Below are 16,805 nucleotides of genomic sequence, written 5' to 3' on the forward strand. Positions count from 1 at the left end.
AGGCTTGAAAGCAAGTGGTAGGCATCGTAGCATTGGCATAGCAAAAGAGCGAGCAAACTAGCATAGCAAAGATAGTAGTGATTTCGAGGGTATGATCATCTTGCCTGAACAGTTGTCAGAGTTGACTGGATCCTCGAAAGCAAACTCAACGGGCTCCTCGTTAGAGAACTCGTCTCCCGGCTCTACCCAAACAAGACAAACAGCAACAAGGATACAATCAACCACGTGCAAACTCAAACAACGCAATGCAAAGATGGTATGCTATGCAGGATGCGATGCGGGATGCAAAATGCAAGATATGACAGGAAATGCATGAACCTGGCCTCAACATGGAATTCCAAGTGTTCCACTGGAAAGATGAGATGAAATCGCTTGAAAACGATATAAAGAACACCGGAATTGGAGTTACGGTTTGGAAATGGCAAGCGATTCGAAAATGACACCGGTCTGCGATTTACAGCAAGTAGCCATCTAAATGCAATGAGATGAACATGCTACAGCACCCAAACATGACAACAAAATACATGTAAGGGATGCATACAAGATTCTTAACAAAATACTAGCACTGAGCTACGGCCAATTCATCCATTAACAGGTTCAAACAAGCATGGCAAAAATGCATATGACAAACAGATCTCAGACTTAGTGAAATTAACACTTGTCTGGAATTTCAGACCAGGTAGTCCTCTTCGAAGCCACAAAACTACATGCTACAGGACCTGAACATGGCAAGGTAAAGCATGGCATGGAGCTACTCAAAGAGCTTAACAAGAGTCCCTTAGTGACCTTGAGCCAAAAGGGATCAGAAAATACAATTGGAAGCGTATGAACGTAGCAAAAACATAATCAGTTTTCAGACTTAGTGAAAAACTGACACATGCTGAAATATAACTCAAGTAGGCATGTTTACAAGCTCGATGCACTCACTACGGTGCAAGTCATGGCAAGACAAGCATACACCCATCAAGAAGGAACAAAATGCAAGCTAGACATGGCAATAAAAATAGCATAACATTCATGAATCAACTACAACATCAACAGAAAAATTGCAAACAAGTTGACAATCTGCCCAGATTCACAAAATAGCAAAAGTAGAGCTCGATTGACTCAAGCTAGGGTACTCCATATTTGCAAACAAAGACATGTATGGATAGAGCACTAAAAGATTAACAAAACATCCTTACTGATCATCCTCAAAAGAGGCACTGATCACTAGGAAACAACGTGAACATATGGCATCATGAGATAAACAGATCAAGGACTTAGTGGAATTGCTAAGTCCCTGAAAACAGAATTAGCAAGTGCACCACTTTGCAAGCTTGCATTAGTCACCACACACATCACAAAAATACATGGGTTGCACCTCTGGAAAGATGAAAAAATCCTCAAAACATATGTAGAGCATCAGGGCATAACATGCACACATTAATCATGGCAAAAATGACAAAAACCTAAAAGGAGTAGCAGATTTGATAATTAACTCAAGTTGCACTCTTCTAACAGCATTTCGGGCATCAAGATGAGCTCAAAAGAAAATGATGCAATGGAATGAAATGATGTACTCTCTGAGATGAACATTTTGATATGCTATATGCATGAATTGGAGCTACGGATGCAAAGTTACCGAGCTACGAACAAGAGCACTTGAACTGAAAATATCTGGGACTTAGACGAATTTGACCTAGGGTTTTTTTTGGATCTAGATCTCGCGCACGGAAATCGAGGAACCCCAGCGAGGAACTGTAGCTGCCGGAGAGGAGGAGGTTGCCGGCGACGAGGGGGAGGGGACGGACAGCGACCGGCGGGCACGGACGCCGAGGTTGGCCGCGGGCGGCGCCTCGTGCGGCCGGCGGCGAGGGGCGGTGCCGTGGCGCAGAGGAGCGGCGAGGCGCTGGTGCGGCGGAGCGGCGACCGGGACGGCGAGCGGCGGCGGCGGGCCGGCGGCGCTGCGACAGCGGCGGAGGAGAGGGCGGCGCGGGCGAGCCGGTGGAGGCGGGTGCGGCGTGGGCCTCGGGGGCCGGCCACGGGCCTCCCGGGCCGCGGCGGCGGGGTCGATCGGCGGCGCCACGTGGCAGCGCACGACTGGGCGGTGGTGGCGGCGCGGATGCGTCCGGTCCGTCCGGACGGGTCCGGCGGCGGCGGAGGCGAAATTTAGGGTTCCAGGGGAAGAAGGAGATCTGAAAATCGGGGGGGGGTGTTTAAATAGGCATAGAGGGAGCTAGGAGAGTCCAAATGAGGTGCGGTTTTCGGCCACGCGATCGTGATCGAACGTTGTAGATGATGGAGCAGAGTTAGGTGGGTTTTGGGCCAAATTGGAGGGGTGTTGGGCTGCAACACACACGAGGCCTTTTTGGTCCCTCGGTTAACCGTTGGAGTATCAAACGAAGTCCAAATGATACGAAACTTGACAGGCGGTCTACCGGTAGTAAACCAAGGCCGCTTGGCAAGTCTCGGTCCAATCCGGAAATGTTTAATCCCCACAAACGAAAGAAAGCTAGAAATGACCACCGGAGGAGAACGAAACGCCGGAATGCAAAACGGACAACGGGGTAGATGCTCGAACGCATGAGAGGAACACGTATGCAAATGCCATGCACATGATGACATGATAAGAGATGCATGACAACGACAACAACACACGGAGACAAAGACCCGAACCCGAGGAAATAAATTAACTTAACGCCGGAAACGGCAAGAGTTGGAGTACAAATTGGGAAAGTTACATCCGGGGTGTTACACATAGCCACTGCCACAAACCCTAGGAAAAATCGGTTTCACCGATAGGGATCTCGGTGTCACCGAGATGGGATTGTAATCTCTCTGTTGCCCTTCGTAACGTTTCGGTCTTACTGAGATGAGCGATCGGTCCCACCGAGATTGCAATGTAAACTCTCTGTTTCCCTTTTGTAACATTTCGGTCTCACCGAGATGAGCGAATCGGTCCCACCGAGTTTACCTGACCAACTCTCTGGTTAGCTTATTACCAAAATCGGTCCCACCGAGTTTGTGTAATCGGTCACACCGAGATTACATTATGCCCTAACCCTAACCATATCGGTCCTACCGAGTTGCATCTCAGTCCCACCGAAAATCCTAACGGTCACTAGGTTTGCTGAATCGGTCCGACCGAGTTTAACCATTCGGTCCCACCGAGTTTGGCAAATTGTGTGTAACGGTTAGATTTTGTGTGGAGGCTATATATACCCCTCCACCCACTCTTCATTCGTGGGGAGAGAGCCATCAGAACATACCTACACTTCCGATACACATTTTCTGAGAGAGAACCACCTACACTTGTGTTGAGGTCAAGATATTCCATTCCAACCATATGAATCTTGATCTCTGGCCTTCCCCAAGTTGCTTTCCACTCAAATCTTCTTTCCACCAAATCCAAATCCTGTGAGAGAGAGTTGATTGTTGGGGAGACTATCATTTGAAGCACAAGAGCAAGGAGTTCATCATCAACACACCATTTGTTACTTCTTGGAGAGTGGTGTCTCCTAGATTGGCTAGGTGTCACTTGGGAGCCTCCAACAAGATTGTGGAGTTGAACCAAGGAGTTTGTAAGGGCAAGGAGATCGCCTACTTCGTGAAGATCTACTGCTAGTGAGGCAAGTCCTTCGTGGGCGATGGCCATGATGGAATAGACAAGGTTGCTTATTCGTGGACCCTTCGTGGTTGGAGCCCTCCATGGACTCGCGCAACCGTTACCCTCCGTGGGTTGAAGTCTCCATCAACGTGGATGTACGATAGCACCACCTATCGGAACCACGACAAAAACATTCGTGTCTCCAATTGCGTTTGAATCCTCCAAACCCTTCCCTTTACATTCTTCAAGTTGCATGCTTTACTTTCCGCTGCTCATATACTCTTTTGCATGCTTGCTTGAATTGTCTGGAGATTGCTTGACTTGTGCTAAGATAGCTAAAATTTGCCAAGAACTAAAATTGGGAAAAGGCTAGATTTTTATTTGGTCAAGTAGTCTAATCACCCCCCACTAGACACACTTTTGATCCTACATCCTTGCTTTACCTCTGTGCATCTAGACCGGATATCATGTTGAGTGTGGGAATTTGTGCACGGTTTCAAGCCGCACCTAAGGAAAGCCACTTTGTGGCGGTCAAGCGAATCTTTCGATATTTGGCTCATACCCCAAACTTTGGCTTACGGTATCCAAGAGGGTCTATCTTCAATCTTGTGGGCTATTCGGACTCCGATTGGGCGGGAGACAAAGTGGATAGGAAGTCCATTTCTGGAGGGTGCCAATTCCTTGGTTGCTTTTTGGTGAGTTGGACTTCCAAGAAGCAAAGTTGTGTGTCTCTCTCGTCAACCGAAGCGGAGTATGTGTCCGCCGGTAGTTGTTGCACACAAATTCTTTGGATGAGGCAAACTTTAAAGGATTACGGTGTCATTTGTGACAAAGTGCCTCTTTGGTGTGACAATGAAAGTTCCATCAAGATTTCTCTCAACCCGGTACAACACTTCAAGACGAAGCATAGTGAAATTTGTTATCACTTCATCCGGGTCACATTAGGCGAGGGGAGATCGAGCTCAACTATGTCAACACTCGTGATAATCTTGCAGTTATTTTCACAAAGCCCTTGGATGAAGCAAGATTTCACGAGTTAAGGCATGAGCTAAATATCATTGATTCGAGAAATGTTGCTTGAACCCTTGCACACTCCACCACACTCAACTTGTTATCTTGTCTAGGTGTAGGCATGGACATAGAGGGAGCGGTGTTCTCTCAATGAACTCTCCCTCCCCTCATTATGCATAAATTGATCAACTCTTTCACATTAGCCATTGTTGATGGTACTTGTGCTTCAAAGACAAGTTTTGGTCATGGGCCCAAGGATAATTCTTCGTGGTGTCATACCAATTGACTCAAACATAGGTGCCTCCGGCCACCGCCCTCTCTTTGGAGAGGTTGTGTTGCGTGTTTTGTCCTTGTTGTCTCTTGGCTTTATTTCTTCGTGCCGAGCTTGAGTGTGTGGTCTCGTGGGTTAGCTCTTTGGTGTGTTCGTTCGTGTGAAGGTTGCAGTGCAAAGGCCTCTTTCTTCTCTGTTTTTGAAATGAGCATTTTATTGGGTTCATGGTACTACCATGGTTCGCCATGGTACTACCACGGGAGCTGCGCACGTTACTACCGCACCCAGCATGGCAGTAATTTTTAAGTATCGCCTGGGCAAGCAGTACTACCGCCCACGGTGCGGTACTTCCGCCCAGGCGGTACTACCGCGATGATATGCGGTACTACCGCGCAGTCAAGAGCACATGGGGGTTAAGAGGAGGCAGGGGGAGTTCCAACTCCCCCATACTGTAACGCCTCAAGAACGATGTGCCAGGTGTCTTCCAGCTATTCGCTGTCATTGCCATGTCATTCGCTTGCGTGTTGCATCTTGTCATGTCATCATGTGAATTACATCATCATGTTTTCAAAACTTGCATTCGTCCAGGTTCTCCGAGTTCTCTCCGTTGTCCGTTCTGAGCCCAACCACACTTGCACGCGCCCACGGCTTGTCCGAAATAGTGTTTTATAAGTGGCCGGAAAATGTTCTCGGAATGGGTTGAAAGTTGGCATGCGGTGTTGTTATGTTTCCAGTAGGCCGCCTGCCAAATTTCATCGCATTCGGAGTTCGTTTGACTCCCCAATGATTAACTATAGCGACAATATAGTTGGTCTAACGTCGGACATTTTCGGTCTTTGGAAACAGTCGCCGGGCCTCCCTCTCTTCTCTTCTCTCAGCTTGAGACCATCTACAAAGCCCACTACCTACCGCCAGATCCAACCTAAGCTCTCTCGTCATCCGGCGGCCCTCCTCGCGCGCGCGTCCGATAGCTGTCCCGGGCCCGACCCGGACTATCGTTACCGTTATGTCCGGAACATCCCCAAACATCTACAAAATATCACGTTTTCTTATTTAGGCTCCCTAGCCTATTTTTCCCGACCGTCCTATTAGGATCGTAGAGACGGATTAGCCCCTACCCAAAATCCCCTGCTTTATATATATAGTCCAACCCCTACTAAATCAAGCCAGCCCTAATTTCTAGGGGGTTTGTCCCATCGCCGCCGCCACTCCACAAAATCCCTCTTGGGATCCATCCCCTCCTCGATTTCACACCAGTCATCCAAATCCAGCCAATTCCATCAATCCATCCATCCACCGCTCCACCACCTCACCTCGACGACCGGCGCCGCTGCCGATGACCACCTCCAGGAGTTCCAGCGCCATGGCCATCCCGAGCTCGGCCCGCGTGCCCCGAGGGAACGCACAAGGCTGTCCTCCTCGTCCCTGCACCTCTGCTTCACCATGGATTGGCCTCATCGTCACCCTCGTCCGAGAGCACCCGAGGCTCATGCCTCCTCCTCGTCGCTCGCGCCTACAGCTCCTCGGCGGAGTAGGCAACCGGACTGCATCACCAGGCCGTGCCCTCCTTCTCCTCCTTCCCCGCTGCTCTCTCTCTCTGAATCGCTCTCCCCGTCCTGTTGTTCCTCGCAGGGAGCCATGGCCGCCGGCCACCGAAGCAGCAGCAGTCCCGAGCGTCGCCCGACCCTGCTTCCACCTCGTTTCTCACCGGAGCAAGCCCCACCACACCGTCCATCGGCGCCCTGACCTCCTCATCGCCCGAGCGCCTACATAGAACCCGACAGGTTCCCGTCGCCATGGACGACCTCCTCGTCGCCCGTCCGTCACCTGAGACTCCGCAGCCGCGCCAAGTTCCTCGCCGTCGTCCTCGCCCTGCTGACCTCGCCGGAGACCTCCTGCGCCCACCTGAGTTCTTCGCGCACCAAGTTCGCCGTCATCGCTCCCGCCGCCTGCGTCCTCTGCTTCCAGGACGAGGCGCCCGCTCGATCCACTGGCACGCGTTGACCGCGACAACGCTTGGGCCAACAGCCTCGAAGCCCAGATCCGGCCTACCTCTCCACTAGCTGGGCCGAGGCCCATGGTGAGAGACCCCCCAGCCCCTCCTGTGCACTGATGGGCCAACCAGATCCGGCCCATATCGTGTTTTTTACATAGAACGTTTTTCTTATTTTTTCCCAGAGAACGTCAGTTTTACAGTATAGCCCCTCTAGTCCACGCATATGGTAACTCTCAATCCGTGCATCATATGTAAAAACTTTAAATATGAAAGTTGCTTAAAATTTCATCTAGTTTAATAATATGCCATTTTCATCCATGTTTGAATTGGTTAAATTGTTGTTTGCGTTTATTTTACTTAATCACATGCTAAAATGCTTTAATTCATAACTAATTAACCGTAGCTCCAAATTTAATAAACTTTATATGTAAATGGGGGTGGAAAAATGCCTAGTTTAACATGGTTGACTCACTTTGCATGTTTAATAGCTCTAAAATTGTGCTTAGGGCAGAACAGTACCAAACGTAGTATATGCATATGGGGATTTACCGGAATTGTTGTTCGTTGTTTCCGGCCTCATTTAAACTTGCCTAGATAGGTAGTTTTACTTTGCTTCACCCTCTTGCCATGTTTAACAACATTTAATATTATTGGGTACATAAACAAGATCGACCTAAATAAGTCACGTGGTGTTTCGTCAATATGCAACGGAGTTGCATGTTGAGCTCCACTTAATTTGTAGGATTATTTGTGCATTTTGCCATGCCATGCTTCGTTAGACCGGACATGCATCATACTTGTTGTGCATCATGCCATGTTGTTGTAGTGGTTGTTTACTTTGTTGTTTGCTTCTTTCCGGGTGGCCTTTCTCGTGAGCTTCGGTTCCGTTCCGGAGTTGTGAGGATCCGTTCGAATGCGACCGTTTGTCTTCTTCATGGACTCGTTCTTCTTCCTTGCGGGATTTCAGGCAAGATGACCATACCCTCGAAATCACTTCTATCTTTGCTTGCTAGTTGCTCGCTCTTTTGCTATGCCTATGTTGCGATACCTACCACTTGCTGATCATGCCTCCCATATTGTTGAACCAAGCCTCTAACCCATCTTGTCCTAGCAAACCGTTGTTTGGCTATGTTACCGCTTTGCTCAGCCCCTCTTATAGCGCTGTTAGTTGCAGGTGAAGATTGAAGTTTGTTCCTTGTTGGAACATGGAGATGTTGTTCCTTGTTGGAACATGTTTACTTGTTGGGATATCACAATACCTCTTATTTTAATTAATGCATCTATATACTTGGAAAAGGGTGGAAGGCTCGGCCTTATGCCTGGTGTTTTGTTCCACTCTTGCCGCCCTAGTTTCCGTCATATCAGTGTTATGTTCCCAGATTTTGCGTTCCTTACGCGGTTGGGTTATAATGGGAACCCCTTGACAGTTCGCCTTGAATAAAACTCCTCCAGCAATGCCCAACCTTGGTTTTACCATTTGCCACCTAGCCTTTTCTTTCCCTTGGGTTCTGCAGACTCAAGGGTCATCATTATTTTAACCCCCCCGGTCCAGTGCTCCTCTGAGTGTTGGTCCAACCTGTCAGCCGCCGGTGGCCTCCAGGGGCAACTCTGGGCGGGCCTACCGGAAGTTTGGACAATCCGGTGTGCCCTGAGAACGAGATATGTGCAGCTCCTATCAGGATTTGTCGGCACATTCGGGTGGCTTTGCTGGTCTTGTTTTACCATTGTCGAAATGTCTTGTAACCGGGATTTTGAGTCTGATCGGGTCTTCCTGGGAGAAGGAATATCCTTCGTTGACCGTGAGAGCTTGTGATGGGCTAAGTTGGGACACCCCTCCAGGGATTTGAACTTTTGAAAGCCGTGCCCGCGGTTATGGGCAGATGGGAATTTGTTAATGTCCGGTTGTAGAAAACATGAAGTTAACCTTAATTAAAATGCATCAACCGCATGTGTAACCGTGATGGTCTCTTCTCGGTGGAGTCCGGGAAGTGAACACGGTGTTGGAGTTATGCTTGACGTAGGTTGTTCTAGGATCACTTGTTGATCATAGTTTTATCGCCCGTGCCTTGCCTTCTCTTCTCGCTCTCATTTGCGTATGTTAGCCACCAAACATGCTAGTCGCTTGCTGCAGCTCCACCTCATACCTTTTACCCTTCCTATAAGCTTAAATAGTCTTGATCGCGAGGGTGCGAGATTGCTGAGTCCCCGTGACTCACAGATACTTCCAAAACCAACTTGCAGGTGCCGATGATATCGTAAAGGTGACGCAACCAAGCTCAGGAGGAGCTCGATGAAGATCTTGTCCTTTATGTTGTTCCGTTTCAAGTTGATCAGTAGTGGAGCCCAGTTGGGGTCGGTCGGGGATCTGTGTAGCATTTGGGGTAGTCTTCTTTTATTTTGGTTCCGTAGTCGGACCTTGATTGTATATGATTGACGTAATGCTTTATTCATGTAATTGTGTGAAGTGGCGATTGTAAGCCAACTATGTATCTCTTTCCCTTATGTATTACATGGGTTGTGTGAAGATTACCTCACTTGCGACATTGCTTTCAATGCGGTTATGCCTCTAAGTCGTGCTTCGACACGTGGGAGATATAGCCGCATCGAGGGCGTTACACATACCCATTCAACTCTTTTCCCACGACGTCTCTCTCTCTCCTGCCCAAGAACGGCGCCGGAGACCCTCGCCGGATCTCCATCTTCGGCCGCTCTCCTCGCATTCCGTCCGATGGGATCGTTCCCCGCCACTTCATCTTGCCATGGAACAAGGTTTCTCCCCAAATCCCTCTCTCTTTGGTTCGTTCTTTCATTTCTAGGTTTTTGGGGAGATGCATGTTGTTCTTCAGATTTTTGGCCAAATCTTTGCAAGAATAGGATGTAGGAGAGTAGTAATGTGTAGAGATGGTACTTGATATGTTGCCCCGTGGTAGATTTGATCAACCATAGTACCGCTTCGTTGTCACGGTTGTGCTCAGATCAATTTCAGGTTCGGGTCTGACATCGTGCGGTACTACCGCATCTCCGGTGCGGTACTACCGCTCGTACGGTACTACCGCTCCTCAGGAGCGGTACTACCGCGTGAGGCGCGGCACTAAAATTCTACTGCTGCACCGAGACGCGGTACTAACATGCCATCCCGGCGCGGTACTACCGTGGATAAGAGCAGCACTAAAATTTTAGTACCGCGCGCCCATGCAGTACTACCGTTGTTGTCAAATCTCTCAAGTGGCATTTACCAAGTGTGAGTTTTACTTGTTTCACTTGTTTTGCTGTGGTTTTTGCATTGATCCTTCTCGTTTCTCATGCGTGTTTTTGTGTTCTTGTGTCATAGGTGGTTGCTCCGATGCCCATGCACGCCTTTCCAATCCCTCCATGACACGGGCTCCAAGCGTTTGCGCAACCAAGATGAAGCTCCAGAGGGCTCCAATGCCCCCAATGCAGGACCAAGACCACCGCCACCAAGAACAAGGAGCCCTCCATGGACATGGATGAGATATCTCTTGGGGAGTTTGTCACTCGAAGGAAGATCAACCCCTATGTGAATCCGCGTGCCAACTTCAGAGGGAATGATCTTTTCTGGACTAAGCAGCAGTATCTCATTTATCTGGATGTGATCAAGGCCAAGCAGAACATATATGTGCACGTGCACTGGATCGACATGCATCATATGAGGCAGGACAAACATCGTGCCTATTTTGGTGAGGCTTTGGATCTAGTGGAGCAGTTTGGCATTAAGGATGTGATCTCTTTCCATCTAGATTATGACCCTGAGATTGTGGCCCAGTTCTTTGCCACGGTCCACTTCCATCCTAATGAGGAATGGACCATGACCTAGATGACCAACGGACATCGGATGACTGCTACATGGAAGGACTTCATGGATTTGCTTCTGGTTCCTGATGAGGGGCTCAACACGCCTTTTGGTGTTCGCCCTCATGCCAATTCCAAGTAAGCCAACAAGAACAAGCTTCAGCCCTACTATGTTGAGAAGTTGCTTCCCAGTGGCAAGAAGGCGTGGATGCTGAACTCCTTCCTTGACACCATGTATCGCATCTTCCGCAACTCCCTCTTTCCACGCATTGGTGAGAAGGACAAGGTGCATGCCTATCTTGTGGATATGATGCTCATTTGTGAGGAGGCGCGCCACTCTCAGTCGCAACCACTTGATGTCTCACATATCATGTGGTGCAAGCTTTGGTTTGCGGTGTTCAACTATAAGGTTCCCATCTATGGACCTTACCTATTTCTGTTGATCTCGAAGACTTGGGAGAAGCACTTTCCCGATGAGGAGTTTCTTGCCCCTGACTGGACTCACCATGAGCCCATCAAGCTCCGTGTCAAGACCCAGTGGGCCAACACTACTACCCGTGCTGAGGCAGAGGCTGCTCAGATGGATGTGGATGAGGATGAGATTGAGGAGGAGGACGCTGCTGAGGACAGCTCTGCTGGCTACTCGCCTTCATCTTCTGAGCCCTCTTGGGCTAAGAATCTGAAGAACAAGATGAAGGCTATGTTATGCATGCAGGCCAAGGGGCAATGCAGGTCTCTTGTTGCTCAGAAGGAGAGTCGCCGCCGCGACAAGCGGATCTTGAGGACGTTTGGTGAGGACATATCCAGCGGGTCTGAGAGGCACATCACGCCAGAGGCAGACTGGATGGCGAAGCAGGGCTACAAGTGGACTGATCCTGAGGAGGACCAGGAGGAGACCGTCCCCGCTGCCGAGTCTGACGAGGATCGTGACGAGTGATCGCTTTAGCTTGAGCCACCACTTGTGTCGTAGGTGTACTCTCTACCTTTTTGGTGTCTCGATGCCAAAGGAGGAGAGAGTGTAGGATTTGTGAGTTGTGTATCGTGTTTCGTATTATCGCTTTGCTTTCGTTTCGTTGAACCTCGTTTGCTTCGGTTTGGTTTGTGCTTGTGAGACCTTTCTATCATATGGTGTAAGACATATGCACTCTAGCGTACCTTATTGGGCATATGCTATCTTGTGATCTTTACTTTATGCTCTTAGTCATTATTTTGCTTAGTGTTAGCCTTATTGTTGCAAGATATGCCTTGTCTATAAAATATAGGGGGAGTGTTGATCCTAGTAGGTGTGTCGTGCAGTCCAAAGCTCTTCTCTAGATAGCACACATCTAGGAGGAGCCCGTCTATATTTTAGAGATGTGGGGTTTGCCCATGTTCTATGTTATCTCTCTTTGTGCAAATCTCGTATTGTCATCAATCCACCCAAAAGAGGGAGATTGTAAGGGCATATTTATACCTTAGTTGTTTTGGTGATTGATGACAATGCATTTGTGGACTAATCGTGTGCACTGAGTATTTCAGACATATCATGACTAGGCACAGGATGATTTGATGCCCCTCGAAGACTATTGAAGATGGTGTTTCTCTATGTTTCTTTTTGGTGGATTTGAGTCATAGGAAAGCCATACTATTAAGAGGGGGTCCGCATTGGAAAGGTTTGGGTGGAATCATCACGTACACGTCTACTCCTTTTGGACCACCTTTCCTTTATCTCTTTGGAGCATCCTCCGTTTATATGTGTCTCTGCGAAAAGAAGGACTTCTAGTGTTGCTGTTCTGAGGCACGCGGTAGTACTGCTCTTTGGAGCGGTAGTACCGCAGGGCCTTGCGGTAGTACCAGCTGTAGGCACGGTAGTACCGCGGGTGCTCACAGTAGTACCGCTTCTTGGGAGCGGTAGTACCGTGGCCTCAGGCCAGGCTCAGCCGCTCCAGCGGTTGTAGGGGCGGATGTAATTTTTTACATCTGCGCCCTATGCGGTAGTACCGCCCCATGGGTGCGGTAGTACCGTGAGCCCTGGCCTAGCACAGCAACATGAGCGGAAGTAGGGGCGGATGTAATTTTGTTACATCCATGCCCTACGCGGTAGTATCTCTCCAGGCTTACGGTACTACCGTGTCGGATTTTTGCACAGATCCCAACTCAGCGGAAGTTTCCATGGATGTATTTTTATATGTCGGTGCCTTCCCATATCTGAACTATCCTTGCCTTGCGGTAGTACCGCAACGGGGAGTGGTAGTACCGCGCCAGCGGTTCTACCGCCCTCTGCTTCATCGCATCAGGGTTGGTTTGGTTCCTACTGCATGGGCGGTAGTACCATGGTGCCTCGCGGTAGTACCGTGTGCCCTAGTGGTAGTACCGCGTCCCCGATGTGGTAGTACCGTGCTTCACGGGCTGAGTTGGTGGATAACAGTTGTATTTGTTCTTCCACTATATAAGGGGTGTCTTCTTCTCCGAGTTAACCACCTCTTCCACCCATAAGCTCCATTGTTGCTCCAAGCTCCATTTTCACCCGATCTCTCTCCCTAGCCAATCCAACTTGTTGATTCTTTAGGGATTGGTTGAGAAGGCCCCGATTCACACTTCCACCAAGAGAAATTTTATTTCCCCACTAATCCCTTGCGGATCTTGTTACTCTTGGGTGTTTGAGCACCCTAGACGGTTGAGGTCACCGTGGAGCCACATTCCATTGTGGCGAAGCTTCATGGTGTCGTTGGGAGCCTCCAATTAAGTTGTGGAGATAAGCCCAACCTTGTTTGTAAAGGTCCGGTCGCCGCCTCCAAGGGCACCAATAGTGGAATCACGACATCTCGCATTGTGTGCGGGCATGAGGAGAATACGGTGGCCCTAGTGGCTTCTTGGGGAGCGTTGTGCCTCCACACCGCTCCAATGGAGACGACTTCCCCTCAAAAGGAAGGAACTTTGGTAACCCATCCTCGTCTTCACCGGCTCCACTCTTGGTTATCTCGTGCCTTCACTTGTGCAAGCTTATTTGCTTTATATCCCTTGCTTGCTTGTGTGCTTGTTGTTATTGCATCATATAGGTTTCTCACCTAGTTGCATATCTAGACAACCTACTTTGATGCAAAGTTTAAATTTGTAAAGAAAAGCTAAAAATTGTTAGTTGCCTATTCACCCCCATCTAGTCAACTATATCGATCCTTTCATAGGGTATTACACCACAACGGTGGCCCGAACTAGTATAAACCCCCATGTCTCTTGTTCCTTGGGTTCGGCGAGCTAGGCCTTGAGATCGTTGCGAGAGCAAGCTAGGAAGAGAGAGATCTTCGTGCGCACCCCAGAGTTCGAACCTCAAGGGTTTGCCGGAACCCAGAATCCGACAATAACCAAATCTATGAGAGTGTGATTGAGTGTTGGGGAGACTTTCATTTGAAGCACAAGAGCAAGGACTTCATCATCAACTACACATCTATTACCTTTCACTAGTGGAAAAATGGCTAGCCACAACTTTCGTTGGGGGCGCGCCATTTTCCATCAATGCCAGCACTATTTTTTTCAAATAGTGCTGGCGTCGACATAATTAGCACGTCAAATTTACATGTTTAGTGTTGGCGTTGCTTTTTCTAGACACATCACAAATTTGTTGGCCCATATGTACTCACTGTTTGGAATATAGTGGTGGCATTGGTTTTCTATGCACGCTGCAGTTAATTTGTTAGTGCTGGTGTTCGTTTTCTTTGCATGCCAGAAATAATTTTTCCATTTTATCAAGTGTTTTAAGTATTTAATGATTACACTAGTCACAAAATAATAAACATTTTATGTTATATTTGTGTCATCATTATTATTTGTGTTTTCTTATCATTTTGGGACATTTATTTCTTTACTACGAGTTCTAATTTTGAGTCTTCTATTTTGTTAAGTCTTTGATTAATCTTAGTCTTTTTTTATTTGGGCTGTTATTAGCTATGGCGTTGCGCTTTAGGCCCATGCCAGCAATGGCCCACTTGAGTCAACTTAGTAAATGACCCAAATCAGCGGCCTCTCATTTCACACCCACCCCGTATACACGTCCCCCTCAACTAGCCGCCACCACCGCCCCGTCGCCGCCCCTTGATGTCTACTACACAACTTTATTCTTGTTGACACGTGCGGGACCTCCAAGCGCAGAGTTTTGTAGACAGTAGCAATTTTCCCTCAAGTGGATGACCTAAGGCGCGCCCTGGTGGGTTGTGCCCTCCCCGTGGCTCTTCTAGCCCTCCGACAAAGCTTCGGGGGTCTCTTTTGTTCCAAAAAAATCATCAAAAGGTTTCAGCTCATTTGCAGAACTTTCATTTCTGCACAAAAAACAACACCACGGTAGTTCTGCTGAAAACAACATCAGTCTGGGTTAGTTCCATGCAAATCATACCAAAACCATATAAAATTGTTGTAAACATGGCATGAATACTTCATAAATTATAGATACATTGGAGACGTATCACCCCTCACTGGCGGCAAGGTTCGATCCACTCCTTCCCCTCCCTCCTTCCTCTCCACTCCCACCTCCTCCGTCCATGGACACGCCAGACGGAATTCATTGGGATTCATGTAGTTGATTTAGGGGGTTGCTTTAATTTGTGTAGAATTTTTAGTATATATCACGGGTTGCTTTGTGTGATGTAGAATCCAAAGTTAGTTGTATGGATTGCTTTTCGTGGAAATTGTGGTGATAATCCGATTACTATTATGTAGAATCCGATATTTATAGTGTATTTTGATTAGAAATATTTTGAGTGTCTAGAATATTAATGATTCAAAGTTCAACTTAATTTGGTAGTGTAGTCTGGAATGTTAGGAAGAAATAAAATGAACTACTATTATTTACCATTGTAGAATTTGTTTATTTGTGTCTCCCTCTGTGGATTTTGTTTATTTGTGTATACAAATACTAGTGTATAATTATATACTTAGTTTTCAATATGTTTTGTATAAAATGAACTCTAATTATATTTATTGGAAATTCATTTACTAGTGTACAAACTGATTATATACTTTGTTTCATATATATTTTGTGTAGAATGGCGCATCCACCACCATGTCGAGTGTGCAAGTCAAGGTGCACAAGAAACCTTGCAACTAGCACGCTATTTGGCATCTAATTTCAGCCGTGTTTTGTTCCTGCAGCGGTAACATATTATATGAACCTTCTAACAATTAGTTCTTTTGTTTTTTTGCTATTTGTAGTAATGCAATGTGTTTGTTTTTCTTACACAGACTGTCCCTTGCAATGTGAGATTGGAGTTCAGTGAGCTCATTACCAGAGACACTGTAATCTTCAATGCTCCTGGGGGGCCTACACTATGTAGGTCAAGAAGGGACGAAAGATATCCCAGATTGGAGGAGATGAATGGGATCATTTCATCGCCCACATGCATCTCTCACTTGGGGTGAATTGATCAAATTCTCCTTCAGAACACAAACTCCAAGGATGATTGTTATCTACCTCAACTCGGAGAACGAAGATGATGAGGATCCACTTGATGAAGCCCTCTGAGGGTGTCCTAAACTAAGGGGTCCACGGGCTGCCGGCCTATCTCTCATGGTCCGAACTGGTGGGCCACTCTTGATTTATCAAAGGAAGGCCGGACTACAGGCGACCCCGTGCTTTGGAAGGAAGACTCCACGAGACTTGGCGCACAAGACAAGTACTCTTGTAAATCCTAGGCCTCTGGTGCATTATATAAACCGAGGCCAAGATAGTCAATCGATCGTGATAGAACCATCATCCTACTCACCTAGGGTTTAGTTCATCTAATCTCATGGTAGATCAACTCTGGAACCATCATATACATTTCAATATAATCAAGAAGGATGTAGAGTTTTACCTCTTCAAGAGGGCTTGAACCTGGGTAAATATTGTCCATGTGTTCACTGTTCCCCATTGATCCAAGATCCATAGCTCGGGCCCCCTACCTGAGATCCATGGTTTTGACACCGACATTTGTGCTTTCATTGAGAGTTGCGCTGTGAGATTGACAAAAGATCAATGGCTTGCGTGCAGATCAACTGCGATGTTGGCATCTTCGTCGCCGGATCGACTGGTCACCTTGGCTTGACCGAGGACAGTGCTCCATGTCAGATTGTCATGATCGGGCCAGGGACATCATCAAACATCAACTCCGATATCTATC

The sequence above is a fragment of the Triticum urartu genome, chromosome 2 (genome assembly GCF_003073215.2).
Source record: "Triticum urartu cultivar G1812 chromosome 2, Tu2.1, whole genome shotgun sequence".
NCBI lineage: Eukaryota > Viridiplantae > Streptophyta > Magnoliopsida > Poales > Poaceae > Triticum > Triticum urartu.